Genomic DNA, 17,752 nt, shown 5'->3' with positions numbered 1-17,752 from the left:
CTACTTGCCATGACAGCATGTTTGTCCCTTCCTGGCTTTTGGGAGGAGCAGGTGTGTAACAAGAATCAGCTGTGATCAAGCTTAGATGTGACCACACACCGCAGACATGACATGGCGTTGAGTGCAAAGTGTATCTAGTCCGATCAAGATGCACTTTAACATTACTTTTTCAGCACAGGGACGTTTCTATGTAGGATTTTACTTTTAAAATTATAATATTAATCATACAACACTTTACAAGTAGCACAATAAAACAAAAATAAAAAGGTACAGTACATCAAAATTACATATTGTTACTGACTATAGACTGTTCACTGTATTATAAGACTTGCGGTAACCTAGGCTACAACAGTACTGAAATCTACGATAAATCACTAATAATAATAAATATTTACCTTTTGAAATGCAGCAAATGTCAACTATTATATAGCATATTGCATAATAAGGTCATCAGTTTCAACTCTACAGTTATAAATTATTGTTATTATTGTCATTATTACCTTGCTGCTACAATGGTAGCTCGGTTTTCATTACTAATTTGTTCAAAGACACCTGACAAATAACGTAAATGCTATTAATCTATTACAGAAACCTAAAAATATTAACAAAAAATTATTTTATAGAGAATAATTATCATTTTACATGTAGAAAACAATACTAAATAATTATAAATGACAAATAAAATGGATAAGTGAACATTTATCATCATGTTTACTTTTATTGAATACTCTTGTTGGTGAAGACGGCGAGGAGCAGAGAGTGAGGAGGGGACGTGAGGGGAGAGAGAGGAGGGGATCCACACCAACAACTTCTCAACATCTTCGATCATTTGTGAACTTGGTTTCGTTAACATATTTACCCCTTTTGCGACGTTCGCTTCCATGATTTCTTCTTTCTTCACCAGGATGAAGAAAACGTCATGACGCAATGCGCGTCACTTCCGCTTCTTCCGCAACAACAGCGGCACGATGGATAATGAACGCCTTTGTTTGCGTTTTGGCCCTGGTACTGACCCACCACCAGTACTTGACACTATTCTGTCTCACTTTCTTCATTAATGGAAGGCGAGAATGTGAAGAAATAGGAAATGGAGCCTGAGCTGTGCTACCCACATCCATGCTAAATCTCCAGAGCCCCCCCGGATACTTTTGAAGATGCGTTCGAACGAACCCTGCTTCGCGTAACTGCTTGCTCACCTTCTGATAGATTCCGCTATTGCAGCACTTTCTACCGTCAATAAAAGACATAATGTTCCTGTCTTTCACCACACTAACGAGGTGGCTTGTTTCCCCCTCGCTCCAAAAGTGTGGGATTTTGCATGTCGTGGTGTTTACAAGTAGTTCCTAGCAACGACACAAGATTCCTTTCGAACAGAACATGCGCAGAACACAAATTAATGTTCTTTCGATCGGGATATCCCAATAGGTGTATACATGACCCGATTTTTGGGTTCGAAAAGGATTAACCCAGGAGTAATATTCAGGTTTTGAAAAAACGGAATATAAGCATATTCCGGTTTTTCAAAAGGGTTATTGGTGTTTACATGGCCATGCGCAACCGGGTTATTGCTAATAATTCCAGTTATGATAGGGTTATTTGACTGCATGGAAATGTAGTCACTCATTAAAGTTAGGAATATACTGTCAGGATGCCTGTGCAAACAAAATCACTCTACAGTCTTAACTTATACATAAGGACCATATCAAGTCTTCCTCTGGCTTTATAGACTTCTCAGGGATCACATCCAAAGATCCAGAGAAGATGATCAAAAAAAAGAAGGTTGTATGCTGTATAGAACTGGCCATAAATTTTGTCTTAAAAGGCCTGTTTCACATATGGACTTAGGGGCAGCACAGTGTGCCAGTATCATATAACTTTGGAGAAGAGTCAGGGTGAAAATGAGCAGTGTAGAACCATTTTGGTCTAACTGTCCGTATGCGCATTGTTCTGCTCTTGGCTTATGGCCACGCACCCGTCCAGGTTAAATGAGAGTGTGCTTTATGGCCAGCGCTGGGTGAGGCAGACTGGCTCTTCCTGCAGTTTTTCTTCATCCTCTTTTGCTTTGCTGTGCAAACTCAAGCTGCACAAGGACAATATTATGGCAAGCAAGAAATTCCATGTGTCAGGTATTAAATGAGCAGTACATACACAGTATTACGTTCCCTATGTCAATTAGAAGGTTCCAAAAACTACACTCAGTTTGCCACATGTTTCACTTGAAGTGTCTAATCAACTTATACATCTAAATCATATTTCTATACTTACATACCAATGGTAACCAAAAGTGAGTAGCATTCTTGTTGTACTGTATCTTAAAGACATTGGATTCTATACTTTAATTCCTTGTAAACATCCATGACTAAGTCAGAGACATTGCACTCTAAGCCCCATTTCCACTAAGCAGTTTAGTTCATTTTGCTTTGGCACTCATTTTTTATGTTTCCATGAAAGCGAAGCGCACAAAAATTACTGATCAATACCTTTACACTTCCTGAAACCTTTTCATTGAGGTACTAACTGGAGTGGCATACTGTCGGTGGAGTTTGACACACTGAAGTTTGCAGATTGGTTGATCAGTGCGTTATTTAGTGGGTTAGTTTGTGTTATGCTGATATGATGCTGCATTATCCACATAGCTGACACAGCCAGTACTATCTGTTCAATATACAGTTGTCTCTCGCTACATTGTGGTTCGAACATCACCCCCTCACTTTATCGCATTTTTTCCAAAATGTATTAATCAATAAATGATCACTGTTTTGTAGCTGACTATGGTCCATTATTAGTAAAACATATTGAAAGACAAATCATAAGTAGTATTGTGGTCACTAGGCATCAGTAATGCCACAAAATATTAATGAGACATAATGTTATATTACCTTCATACTGCATGTAGTCAGTCATGGCATGTCCGACATGATAACAGTGAAAGAAAGTTATCCTCACATTCGGTGTGGAAGTGGTATGTTTTTGGCTTCTTACTTTGTACCTCTTCCCCACTCCATTTGAAACCTTTTCTCGAGCTTAAAATAAATAAATTGGAAGCTAACTATTTACAGTAGCTCGCTAACATGCTATGCTTAAAGCCATGGCTCTGGAACCAATTAATCGCGATAAACGAGAGACAACTGTAACCTGAAGTTGAACACATTAAAAAACAAAACAGTAGAGGACAACTTCTGTATTGACTTCTCTACTGTAAGGACACCAATTTAATTCAAGAGGAGATTAAGTAGGTATCATGCAATGGAAAATGGGCAATGGAATAGACAGCATAAATGCTATTGAGTAAACAGGTATATCCAAATGATCACACAATAAATATTCTTCAACACGGCTAAACTTTACCCTTGCTTGGCATCCAATCCAGTGTTATGGCGTCGTTTCAAGTTTTTCTGACACCTGTGGTCTTGCCTGTTGCCAAACAAATTCCTTCACAGAACCTGCTGTTCCAGTCTCCACTTGACTGTCTTTTCTTCCCTTGCGTCTATAACCCTTCTTCCTCTTCTTTGTTTCCCTCAACCCATCGATTTAGTTCAAAGCCAGACCAGCTGGCTTTGAACACTGAACCCTGCAAGCCTGAAGAGGCCCGAACTCACACCCTGTTCCTCTTCTTGTATCTGTCTGCACAGAGCCAGGGGGGCCGTGGCTTGAACCCCTCCTAGACGTAGACTAGGCATGCGATGGCGCGTGGTTCTGTGGCCCAGTCACAACTGTCAATCATGATTCCAGCAGGTGCTCTTGTACTCTCTGTGGCTTAAAAAATAGTAATCTTTGGTTGGTTGTTTTGAATTGCCAATTTTCCAAAGTGTTAATTAATGTGTGTTAACTAATAGAGAAATCTTAATTCTTCACATAACTTCTATTTACAGAGAAGTCAAAACTGTATGTAAAATATGGCCTAGTAATTGCATTGCAACAATTTGCATGGCGCTTGCCAAATGACGGTTCATTCCAGCAGAGCCTTGATGTGTGACAGCTGGCATTTCCAACACTGCGCCACACCACAAATAGACCCAGACACTCTTTTTCCCCAATTAAAAAAAGAGCCCCAAAACACGCGTCTCATGCAGAGAGCTTTATTAGGCTTTGTAAGCCAAGTTTGATCTGCAATACAAGTGCATGGAAAAAGGTAGACTTTTTTTGTTTTTTTGTTTTGTAAATGGGAAAAAAAAATCAATAAGTTGCAAAGTTTCTTCTGAGAAATCATGCTTTGAGATAACACTTAATTATCTTGGCCTTTATGAGAAAGCCCTCTAGGCCCCTTTGGCAACCTTACTTGCTGTCAACAGTGCTGTTTACCTTTCAATTACTTGTATATATAGTACGACTGCAATTAAACACTAATTGGTGTTAATAAAATAATTGTACGTGTTGCTACAAGTCAAGCTTAATTTAAGTACTTTGAAGGGTCTTACTGATTCATTGTTGTTTATTGTTAATTGATTAAGTATTCCTGTCTATGCCTCTCCTCTCTCATTTCCTATCATAATGGAAACTAACAAAGGCCTGAGAGCCCAGAATGACACACAACTGCTAATTTGAAAGAATGACAATCAGTACACTGACAACAAGGGATGGCCATTTCACAAATTGTATTACTGTAATATACTGTAAACTCTAGCCCATTTTCACACTGCCTGTAAAAGCCAGCATTTTTCGCCATTTTTCCCTGGTCACAATCCTGTTTAAACAGCACTAACAGGGAATGGGGTGTGATGAAATTACACATGTGTGGAAGGTTAACCCGCAATGCGACTGGGCTGCAAAGTTTAACACACAGGACTTACTTCTACCTCCCTGTTGTGTTGAAAGGAAATACACGACACAAGATGCTGCCACTGACGTCACGTGTCTAATTATCTGAATAAACAATACTGTGCTCTGAGTCCATTCATTGTGTTCTGTGTCAAAGGCAGAGGCCGGATACGCCGGATCAACCATTATAGATCTACAGTGGCAACTTTAAGAGGATCTCTGTGTGAAACAGGCTCCAGTGATCATGATACTTGCAAGAAATGCAGTTTATTTGCCGAGGATGGTAACTTAGAGGAACAACTCTGCGCTGTGGAAGGACATCATTTCTGTGTACTAGCTAGCCACCTCTGTCTGGGCGGTACATTACATTGATGATGCCTTGCAGCTTGTCACAGCATATAGCTCTCAATGACGCAGCTAGGTTGCGGCATCAATAGGGGTGTCACGAGATGTTGCGAGATTAAACCATGTCTTGTGATAATAAATTAATTAATTACTCATACAATGAAATGAAAATGAACTCGAAAATTTAGCAGGCCTCTATACCGTATATTGCCATAAGCATGCATATCTCTTGCTTCCAAACAGGCAGGAAGAGAGATCACATTGGTTCCGCACCTACATGCTTCATAGAACAACGGCAAACAGACCTCTTGTGATTCATACAGTTCCTTTGTCTCTGTGAGGGAGGCGGGGCCGCTAGCATGTGCACACAGCAAAAGAGTGGCACCTCGTGAGGAGCAATGCAAGGTAACGTACTGCAGTAGAAATTAGGAGGGAAAAAGATGCTTACAAAGCCAAATGTCACATGCCCCCATTACTGAGCAAGGTCAGCCCATCAACACAAACGAGCCAGTGTACCAAATTTATTTGAAAGTGGTAGCAACATAAAAGGCAACAAAACAAACTTGCCCACCTCAAACATATCCACCCGATCCAGTTTTCTGGGGAAAAAAAACTACACATCGAGATGCAGAGCCTTTGTTCTGACAGTCAACACTCACTGAGACGTTTAGTGGGCAAATTGAATACAAACAGAACAGTGTAAAATTGTGTGCGTTTACAGAAAGTCATGGCAAAAGAAATGCTGAAAAGCCAGCATTTCAAGAAATGCTGCAAACCTTCGACAGACTGCCTCTGAATGAAATATGACATATTAAAGAAAATAGCATTACTATAACATATTATTATAATTATATATTATCATAACAGTGGTTTATTTGGGCTCAAAAAATGTTGACAATAATATTGTTTTGCATCAACTTTGTGGGACAATAAACATTTCAAAACGCATTGTTTTGTGACACTGGTAAATAAAAAAAGTTCTTCTGCCTATTTTTTCATTGTACTTTTTTTTTTTTTTTAATTACTGTAATGTTAAAATCTCGTCTTGTCTCATGGGTTGGGTGTCTCCTGACACCCCTAGTCCTCAACATGCATTATCACAATAGGGCAATAGAATTAAAATCTCTCTCTTTGTCCAAATTTAATTTATTTTCTATCATGCATCCCTAACATCCCAGACATAGATTTTATCATCGATTTCACAAGGCTTCACAAATGTTGAATATGTGCACCGCCTGTGACAACACACGTCAAGTTGGTAGTCCAGCTCCCTCCAAACAGACTGTAGCGTGTCTTTCAAAGCATTCTCCAGTGCCTCAGTTTCATTAATTCCATTAAAATTTTTAGCTTTATTAACGCATGCGCATCACGTGAAACCACATCTCTCTGTTATGACAACAGACGGAGCCACAATAGCGTCACAATAGCGTCACAGTCACACAGAGTCGCTCTTTAATAACTTTATTACCTCAATCATACGTATTGATAATTCTCCAAATGTAGAATGCAACACAACTGTGCCACAGGTTATTGTCTCCCTGGGGAAGCTATTTGTAGCGCACACATTCCATTTTATTGTCTGGCTTTTTATGAAATGACTGAGAATATTTACATATCATCTTGGAAATTAAATGTTTCCATGTACCCTGTGCAATTTGCTCACGTGCCACTTGTGGTTTGCATACCGCTGGTTGGGAATCACTACGAAATTATGTCAAATCGTTTGGCACAATCTGTGATTTGTCAGCATAGATGTAGGCCTTAGCTTTGTGTCATATTGAACAAACTAGTTAAGAGTTAGTCAATAGTGCCTGTACTGTTTGCAGCCAAGTAGTGCACTCCATTAAGTCATCTATAATGGCAAAAGTGGAGAGCGGTATTGGGACACTTGGCCATTACATCTAAAAGATGTGAATACAGAAGAAAATATGGAATTGGCACAGCTATAACAGCTGCCATTCTACTGGAAAGACTTCTACACAATTTTGGAATGGTATTGTTGTCCACTCCTCCTAGTTTGTCCAAAATGTCTTGATATGATGAATTAAGATTCAGGTATATATAACGTATTTGTTGTGATGTCGCTCTCTTGTTGGTTAGCTCTCACTTCTCAGACAACTTTGATACAGTAGGTTTTGCGGAGCTCCTCCTGAGGCGGAGAACGTCAGCATTCAAAGGCCCTTGTGATGAACTGATGATCTCTCCAGGGACCCAAGTCTCTGGTGTTTCTTAATATATTCATTCGCGTTCATCACACCCCTCTCATGCTTATCAACTTGCCAAGCTGGAGTAGTCCAAACACACCCCTCCTGTCCCGTTTACTAGACAAGGTCTTATGTTCCTGCAGATGTACAAAGATCTAGATAATAAGACACCCTCTTTAATTATCTGCAGTATTCACACGAGGCTATAGCTCCATTTATAAAAATGTAGTCTCCATTGTACTGAGCTCATTAAAAATTGAACAAGGTCAAGAATGAAACTGCTCTTACCATTATTCATTTTATCCCTAATTCCAACGAGTATTTAATTAATCACCTGGAATGAGTGAAATAATTCACATCGTCACGAGTTGCTCATTGCAATTTTACATACATCTGAACTGACAGGAACAAGACCCCAAGCTCTAAATCCCTGTGATGAAACTTAATAAAGAAGGATTCCTTTTCAAGATTCAAGAGATTCAAGATTCAAGAGTTTTATTGTCATGTGCATAGTACAACAGCAGTTATACCATGCAATGAAAATCTTATTCTGTTCATTCTCCCAAGAAAAGAAAGAAAACAAATGAAAGAATCAGAACATAAGAAACATAAACACATAAACATATATACCAATAAATTAAGCAACAACAACAGACGAGACATTAATACAAGTAAATAATACAAATAAATAAATAAATAAAGTGCTATGAGTGTGTGCGTGTGTTGCGTGCGGCGTGTGCGAGTGCTTCGTTGAGGAGCCTGATGGCCTGTAATCAAATGTTGCCATTGCCTAATTTCTCTATATATCTGACCAAATGATTGCGTCAGGGGCAATCTGAATTTGTGACATCAACAGGCAGCATGTGCTACCACTGTTAATCCCCATCGTTTACAGCGTCAAAAAAAACCATGAGGACAAGTAAGATTAGGGGAATATGCCCAGAGGAAACATGTGGGAGGGCCTAATTTCTGCCTTTTCAGCTCATCTCCGTGACATTTTGTCCAATTTCCACATCAAGCTAATACACTCTAATATATTTGGTCAGACTGTTTGGGAAGAAAGCCTAGTACAGTCACAACATATTAAGAGTGTTACACACTCCAAATTATTCTTTTTTGGCTGATTCTTTAACTGGTCATTAGTGTTGTGCGATGCCACTGACTTCCTCTCCGATCCAAGACTGTGTAAAAGCCAGACTGGTATCAGCGATACCAATTTAATACTGATACTTTGTGCAAATACACCTTATGTGTCTGGTAAATTTGAAAAAGTAGTGTATTTTGTATACTGAAGTAGCAATGTCATTTACAATATACCCATGCTAATATATAACAATAGAGAAAACAAATAGTGGACAAAATCATATAAAATATGTGAAAATGATGTTTTAAACAATAAAAAACAAAGCTACTAAAATAAAGTAATAATGCTTAAGCACTTCTATAAGAATGAAAACTAATTCACAATTCACACGTCACTCCATTTTCGATCGGCCATCATTTCAAGTTTGCCGCTGTGCCTATGCATTACGCACTTATGTACCGCTTATCATTTTGTCAAGATCTCAATAATTGAGTTACTTTCCATTGTACTCCTTTTAATGATATAGATCACCTGATGCATCAAAGGATCAATATTTTTGATTTGATAAATGATTTTAGAGCATAAAGATCTGGTACCGGAGGTATCAATATTTCAGGATTAATCCGCACATCACTACTGGTTATCATGCTCCAAAGACTCAAAAACAAGTTAACCGCTGTTACAAAAAATACAATACAATAAAAAAAAACAACCATAAAAAATATTTAATAACAAATGTCAGTCCAACTACTTCATGGAACATCCAATGTTTCTTCTTCTTCTCTTCTCACAATCTCCTCTTATTCACCCCCGTTAGACTTGTCCTTATTTTGGAGGAATTGTCCAGAAAGGTTTTGCGCAATGTTAATGTCTCACGTCACGTCATGCATGCCAGTGCTTCAAATAAGAATTTGTGTAACTATAAGGACGTATTTTTACGTAGGAGATGATAGTTAGCTTAGGTAGTTAAAAACTGCCCTTTTAACATTAAACAAAATCATTATGCTTTATTGTGTCACAATGCATTCGCATAACGTAGTTAATTTCTAAAAAAAAAACCAAAAAAACCCTGAACTAAAAGAACTGTGGGGAAGCATGGTGACTCACAGCAGACGTTTGGTGCCGCTACTCCGACTCCAATTCACAAGAGATCATTCACTATTCATGTTTTACAAATGTGCTTGAGAAAAATCCCTAAATCTTTTTTGGCAAGTGCAGTCGGCAAAGTCGCACAAGCATGTCATCCACGGTGAAATAAAAAAGGCAGAGGGAATGTTGAGAAAAACAGGGCTTTGTCTCCTCCCAATTCAGCTGCCATCAGATTCCTTTGTTGAAGACTTTGTCTCTACAGTATCCTACTGGTTTCTTCAAAGGAAAATACTAGCTTGACTCTGTCAGCCAATCGCACTTTTCCCTAACAACAGGTAATAAATTTGCATGTCAGGCCTGCGTGTCAGAGATTAAACACGCTTTGTTTAGGATGATTTATGGTGGCGATGCTGGGTGCATTTGGCTGTGAGGAGCTGAAGGTTTGATGGTTGGTTGGTGTGGGGCTGGTAGCAGGTGGGTTTGGCGAGTGTCTGATTTGTCTTACAGGAAGACTGATCTGTAGCTGCTCCGAGGGTGTCCAGTGCAACGCACACCTCTGTCATCAATCATGAACTGCATTTTGGCTTTCCTCCCCTGCCATCATGAGAAAAGCTTTAAAAAGTACTAAGGAACATGATCACGCACCGTCTAAGACTAGATATTAAAGTAACGACTGAAAAACTGAAGTTCTACAATTCAAAACATCTTGGTTGTATTGGTTGTATCATATAACAACATTTGGTACACACCGTGGATAGCATGTCTATGAAATTTAAGCAAGATTGGTTGAAAAAGATGGCCACCATCAAGCGCAGGCATCGGGCTTAGCGACAAATTGACCTTTTGTCTAATGGGGTGTCCGATTTTTTCACATTAACTATTAGCAATGAGGCAAGAAGATTGGAAAAAAATAAGTAGAAAAGATGTGTTGAGTTGGTGGGTGAGGAACATAAAAACAAAAAAACACTATAAACAAAACAAAATAAAAACATACTGTATAGTCCTACACTGCATACTTTATGTACAACATCAGAGATGAGATGAGTTTTATTCAGTTACCCTCTGCTCCATGAAACAGTAAAATCTACATTTTTCTTCCACAGAAATATGTCCTAATCGTTGCTGCAGTACCCTCAGCATCTCATAAACAGTTCATTTTGGAATAAAATAACCCTAGGTGGTCAGGAAAGGGGAATAACGATGTGTCAAAAATCAAGCCCAGATCCACAAAGCATGCTTTCAGTGTGCATGGCCAGTTATATCAACTGTATAATTGCATGCACTGTTTAACATTTATTACATTCAGTGCACCATTGCAGTTTGTTTATCGTTACATACTGGGCAAACAGTGCTAATGTGTGCCCAAGCAAATATTTGCAGCACTATATCAAACTCCACTGACAAATTAGGGATATCAGAGAGGCCAAATAAGGCCATGTAGGAAATAACAAGAGTTGTTAGGCCATCCCCTGTTCCGTACACAGATTGCCCAATCACACGAGTGGCTGAAGTGTTTGCACACAGAGCTTTGCTGCCTGTGGGCTTACATATACAGTATATATCTCACAGTGTGAGACTCACACTGTGCCTTATTAAGGGCTTTAACAAAATCTGGCTTTCACTGCCTCCCCTTAGTCTCTACTCTTGAGACCAGCAGCCTTCAGGATCTCCATTTGAACTCAGGCCTGACTAAACACCCCGTCTACCCCAAAACAGATTAAAGCAAACGTGTGCATGTGCTCCATAGATAAAAGGGACAAAATGGAGATAGCACTGTATAAATTAGAGCAGAATGTCTCTAAAGTGATTTGCTTCTTACTATGGAGAGAAATGCTAAACCATACTGGATGTCATTGTTTGGTTTTATTTGAATTAGCCCTGCATATTTAGATGTGTACTATAAAGTCATACCTCCTTATTACTTAATTTTATTTGTCAGGGTTTGAATTGGTGAACATTTTCTATTGCCTCTAACTTTATAGTAAAGTTTGGAGAAGGCCCTTTACTGTGACAGCACAACAGTATAACATGACCTCCCGGCGACATTCTACTTCTGACACCAAAACCACAACAGCCAGAAGCCAGACTGTTTGACATGGTAACCAGGTTGCAAAAACAACCATAGTAATCCTAGCATCTCAACTCCAGGCCTTCAAATGAAATCCCACTTCTGACACCATTTTGCCACTAATAACCCTGGTTTGAATCTGGGTCTATTGCCTTAAAAACATATGTACACTGACCACAACTCCAGAGTCAGGCTCTCGAGCATGGTGACCAGATTGCATTCACTTCTTGTTGGGGTTCCCATATTCTCTCCATATATGTTAAGTTGAAGCATTCTGTTTATTTCTTTCCCTAAGTGTCGTCGACAATATATCCTTCATACTAACCATAATGAGAGAGAAAAAACGGCTATGTCATCATGGGACACGCTCATCAACCAGTTTACTTCTAATTACTGGTGGATGAAGAGTGAACGTTCTGATGTATTGTGGGTGTAGCCTGTTCCTCTGCTCTCCAAAAAAGAGGTATCATTTTATCCTGGGATCCTGGGAATTTCCCTCCATTTCCTTTTACACTTGACCTCCTACCCTATATTGTGAGTATGACAAGGAGGTCTGGGGGAGGCAGCGTAGTTTGTACAGCTTGACCACGGTGACAGATCTGCTCGACATGGCCTCTGCATGGCTGCAGCACACGGTTCTATTGTTCCACACTCTCGGACCAAGCTGCCAGGCAACGTCTTGCTATTGTGTGTGACTTGGGTGTAATGCAATACCATGGCCATATATCCCAATGGAGCATCTATGCAGTATGGACTGGTGCTTCTGGTTGTAAGTTGGGTAGAAGTTAAAATTGTATTTTTACCTACCTTTGTTTCACTTGAGTATCTACCAGCACAAAAACAAACTAGCAATAAGAACTTTACAGGATGTATTCACAACCCTAGCAGTCACATCATCATCGCAACAAGACATTTATCTCACCCCTGCGGAGAAATGGAAAGAGGGCATGTGAAGAAGCACATAGCGCAGACACAACACAACAACCGTGTGCACTTCAAAGTGACACCCGACTAACCTGAGGATGCCGTTGTCTGTCGCAGAGGAATAGTCCTCTTTTTATGTAACACACACAGATGATTAAAGAGATCAACACAGCAAGCTGCCTAATGACTCCGCTGGGTTTGAGGGGGAACTCGAGAGATGCGACAGGGCCTCTGGAGAATACTCACTGAAACGGGGATCAGTTTTATAAAATATACAAATGTATTCATCAGAAAGGTGTCTTTTTATATCGTCGCTGCGCAAGTACATGGGTATGTGCAGGTGCAAGTCAGAGAGGACAGCAAGAGTGGAGGTGAGGAAGGGCAACTGTACGTTTGTGTCCCACAAAACCTCCAAAATGTGCAGTTATACATTGTAATCTAAAAAGTCGTATTAGATTCTGTTGAAAAATTGAGTTACTTTGATAATAGTCACACAAAACCTCAAGTTAACATATTTTTGCACTTGTGTGACTGTTAAGCATGTTAAAACATGACAAATAAATATAATTTCTGACGTGCGGTCAGAGGGTCAGGGGTATTTTTTTTTATCATGACTGTCATTATAAAAAATACAAACATGAATAATAACATAATATTAATATTTGTCAATTGAACTGGTTTATAAATGTATTTTCTGTATGATTACAATCATTTTTTAACATTTTCTTAAGTAAAAATCACTGAATTTGCAGATCAAATACAGGAAAGAAACCTGAAGTGAGGCCATCGTGAGCTTGGCTTCTTGGCTTAGTACACAAGCGCCGCCTACCATCTTGAGTGCAAACTGATTTGGCTCATGGCGCTTGACAGTTTCTGTCTGTCAGCATGTCGCCAAAAATACAATGTTGCAGAAACATTTATTACTGACTTTTTACAGCCTCTGTAATGACTATAATGTATGTGTGACGTCATTATTCTTGCTAATTAGACAATAAACTACATAGAAATGTCATATGGGAGGCAAATGCAGTATCGCTGCATTCTGAAGGCGTGGGAGCACGCGTGATCTGGAAGGTGTTTGTCACTGATGACCTTCCAGAGGAAAACCAGCTTTTTTGCTTTTTTCTTCTTTCAAGATTAAACGCTTTCGATATATTTTTATGCTCTGCTGAATGAATGAGTGAATATGCCAAGATGGAGGAGTATATAGCCAAACCCACCAGGAGGTGATCAGACGTTTACACCAAAGTATCAGAACTTCTCTTGGAGGAGGAAAGGCTGTATGTACTTCATATACAAATAAAAAGGCAAGAACGCAAATGTTTCTCAGTTTATAGAAAATAAATAAATGGGTCTAAGAAGAAGAAGTATCTCAAGACACTTTTTAACAAAAGTGATTTATTTTCCTCTTTTTTGGTTATCCTCGTAACGAGAGCAACCTGTATTAACATTTTTAAAAAACTCCAAAGGAGTCAGTGCCTCACCAGCCATGAACCTCACTACATGTCACTGATTTCTTTAGTACCCATTTGCCACAAACGCTAATGCTGTTTTTGCTTACAGTACAAAGTCAGATGTTCTTCCAGCAGATAAATGGTCACCACTGGGTCCCTTGTGAGAGGTGGCAGCGTGATGAATGGCTGTGGCATCTCCGGGACAGAGAGCAAGAATTATTGTCAGTCTCTATAGGAGGAGGGATTAATAACCACAACCTTGTGACATAGGGTAATCATGGGAGATTAGGGGCTGGGGTCTTCAAGCATGGGTAGTGCAAAGTTTGACCTTTAGTGAGATAAACAGCGGCAAACACAGAATGCCTAATTGGATGTCAGATTTCTATACAACACATGTACAAACCCTGTGCTATTATGGGGAAAAAGCTGTTCTTTTCCATGGTGCCAGTACAATGCCAGTTCACAAAATGTTTTTCGAATAACTGAAGGTTGTTTTTTTTTACTTCATCCTCATGCAAAATCTGTTAGATGTCAATCTATCATGGATTGCTAAATATATTGAAATGTTCATTATTTTACATGTTAAAAAAGGATTTTTAATAGTTATTTATATTGTATGGTTGTACTTGTATTGTATCGTTTGTCTAATGTTTACATTTTAATTACATATAAAACTTTTTTCAATAAATACATTTAACAACTATTTACATATGAATATTGATTATAGAGTTAATAAGAATAATAATCCTGTACTCACCCGTTGGCGGTAAAAGCTTTTGTTTTTGTTTTTTTTACTTCTTTCTTTGTGTGCATTATATACTCGCATGATTTTTCTTTTTTCTTCCCTTTCGTTAATACCGTGGTGTCTTGTCATTGATCAGACCTCACAAAACGCTCGGCGTTATTAATGTCTCCTGTGCGTTCATGTATGTATGGGATGAACACACTCGTGGTAATACTACTCTTCTTCCGCGACGGAGTTCCGCGGCCATCTTCTTTACATATGTGTTCCACAGCAGAAGAAGATGCGAGTGTCCTCATCTCATACACATGAATACATAGGCAACAATGCACAGGGATACGGCGGGACACATATATAACGCCGAGCGTGTTGTGAGGTCAGATTTTTTTTGAGAAGGCATTTTTGTGATGCAAATGTATTACTCTTTAAAAGGCATTTTGTTGTGAGAAGCCAAACTCTTTGCAAACTGCGTTGTTCATCACCGAAATCCAACCAGAACTGGACTTAAGAGACCAAGTGGGAGGTAAGTTGCTGTTATTGGACTACACTGCTGATGGGGATGTCATACAACTTCATGTCAAAAAATCAGAACTATCCCTTTAACTGAAAAACGCTCTAGCCGGGGAGAACGTTAAACTGAGGTACCACTGTATATTTAATCATTTTGTGTGTTTTTGTTTAACAGCCTGTCCCTGTGTATTTGTGAAACGCTACAAGTATGTAAAACTACCTGCTCATTTTGGATTGAAATGAAAAAACATCGAAAATAGTTTGATCTGAAATGACTCCTGTGGCACACCTTTGCTACAGTGACACAAATGTGCTCTAAAGCCACCAAGAAGGTCCTTGAGGTTGTTCAAGTCCTTTCTGTTGAGAGTTCCTGTGTTTAGCTGTGCTAACGTTGCCTCCCACTCTCCAGAGATCTGTCAGTGTGGCTCACATTGTTTAGCATGCCATGTTTTGATGTTGCAAAGAGCTGGTAGCTGCGTCGCTTATAGTTCTCATAGAACAATCAAGGCTGCACAATGAGCGAAAAGTGAACTATATTAAGATACAGGCCGTCATGTTCTGGAGGTTGTTTTCATCACAACAGCTCCCAGGGATTGTTATCATAGCAGAAACTCATTCATTTTGTATGTCACCTAACACTGATACATTCCATTACACACCATCATTCTCCTGTAATCATAAACTTTCAGGGATTATTTCTATTAAAACAGGGGCTATGATCATTTGAAATCATATTTGACTCTTGATGGCCAAGTTCACAATCGTTCAGCTTTTAAAGGCAAACATAGTTACAGTACTTACATTACTTTTCAATGGGGAACTTCAGTAAAATACTCAATACAATTCAATACAATTGAGTTTGTTAGAAGTTAGAATAAATATTTCCCATACAGATATTCAAAATTAATTTGTATAACTTCAATACATACAACCTGTATTAACTGTACAGGCAATTGTTAAATGTAAAAAGAAGCTACACCTGCATAATAAAACAAATAGCGCACGATATTCTTGAATTATGGATGTGTACTGTAGCTTCTTTAAAAGAAACAGTAAAATATCAGACATTTGAGTTGAATGAAATCATAATTACAACTAATTCTTGTTTTTTAACATTTGTACTAAACTTTAATTTTAAATAAAAAGAATTGTGAAGAAATTGCCCAAATCAAGTCATTTGTAAGGCATCACTTTGATAATGGGTCAGGCAGCGCTAACGGAACACATCTTGTCTGCAGACGCAGCTGTTGCTGGCTCAAGCATATTAAAGAAATGTCTCAGATGAATTTTTATTATGATGTGATGCCTCAGGTGGAAGAAATCAAAAAACATAACGTGTACGATTACAATATTTTAACTGTGTGAATTAGCTTTTACATTCTACATTGTACCCTTTTACTGCATTCAAGTTGCTGAAAGAAATATCACAATATAGTACTCACAATAAGGAATCCAATGTTATCTGCATTACAACTGTGGCAAAGGTGAGTAGATGGTGTCCGCTTCGAATTAGCATATTTGACCATGACGCATGTGCATGTAATTTTTATGGATACCCATACCCACCAATGATCATAGCAAGCAAGCAGGTGAAAGAATAGTATTACCTAATTCAACACACACAAGCCACAAGCGACACTTTCAAAGTAAAAGGTTTCAAAATAAGGGTCTCTGCATAAACTTGCATAAACATGGAGAATTCTTAATATGTAGCGGCAAATCAATCTGTGGTAGTCGAAATTAATCAGTGGCAGGGCGCCACAGATAAATGGCTGTATGGGAAACACGCAGTCAATATCCTCTCCAATGAAACTCAGTTGCTCCTCATGAGTGAAATCCAGCAGAGATGACAACACAAACAATGGTGCACATAGTTGTTCAAACAGGCTGCAAGCTGCTGTTGTTAGGATTAGCATGGTAATCTCAGGGCTCAAAGAGCTCTCTGCAGAGACACCTGATCAGCACTCTGTGCATGTGCGTGTGTCCCGTGTGTGTGTGAATAATTAAATTATTCTGAGATTGACATTTATGCTGAAAGGAATAGATTCATGAGCAAGGTAAGACTGATGAGAAAAACAATGGGGTAAAGAAAAAAGGGACCTATAACAGAGAGTAAATTCAGATCTACTGTTCTCTGAACAGGCAGAAGGCTTGCAGAGCTTGGCAAGGAGTGGAGGATCTGACAGCAGCTGCAGCCTGGCTTTATATCTTAAGGTGGTGCCTTGACTCTTCCGCCGTATACTACTTGTACCACCATCTCGTGTTTTCAATCAGAGGGGACCATAAATTATTGTCAGAAGTAATCCCAGCTGTCCACTACGGGCCTGCTTCCGGCTCCCCCGCCTGTCCTGATGTATCAAGTCACTACATTCTGCCACCTCTGATAGCAGCCACACTGGGGGTCAGTCAAAGTTTGGGTCTTCTGAGCGCATGTATCCAACAGTCAATTGTGAAATTCAGAATTTCATTTGACAATATTTTACACTGCAGTGCGTGTTAAAGGGATAGTTTGTATTTTTTGACATAAAGTTGTATGACATCCCCAACAGCAGTGTAGTGCATCAACGATGGCTT

General features: G+C 39.1%; 1 protein-coding gene across 1 annotated transcript in view; it reads right to left on the bottom strand.

Moving 5' to 3' along the window:
* Positions 1–3,628, bottom strand: part of mef2aa (myocyte enhancer factor 2aa) — an 89,113-nt gene extending 85,485 nt beyond the window's left edge. The window contains exon 1 of the mRNA XM_054775393.1: positions 3,349–3,628. The gene's annotated coding sequence lies outside the window, so the exon portion shown is untranslated. The remainder of the gene's footprint in view (positions 1–3,348) is intronic.
* Between the last annotated feature and the right edge of the window lie 14,124 nt (positions 3,629–17,752).

Source organism: Dunckerocampus dactyliophorus, chromosome 5 (assembly GCF_027744805.1).
Source record: "Dunckerocampus dactyliophorus isolate RoL2022-P2 chromosome 5, RoL_Ddac_1.1, whole genome shotgun sequence".
NCBI lineage: Eukaryota > Metazoa > Chordata > Actinopteri > Syngnathiformes > Syngnathidae > Dunckerocampus > Dunckerocampus dactyliophorus.
This window is presented reverse-complemented; position numbering and strand designations above follow the sequence as displayed.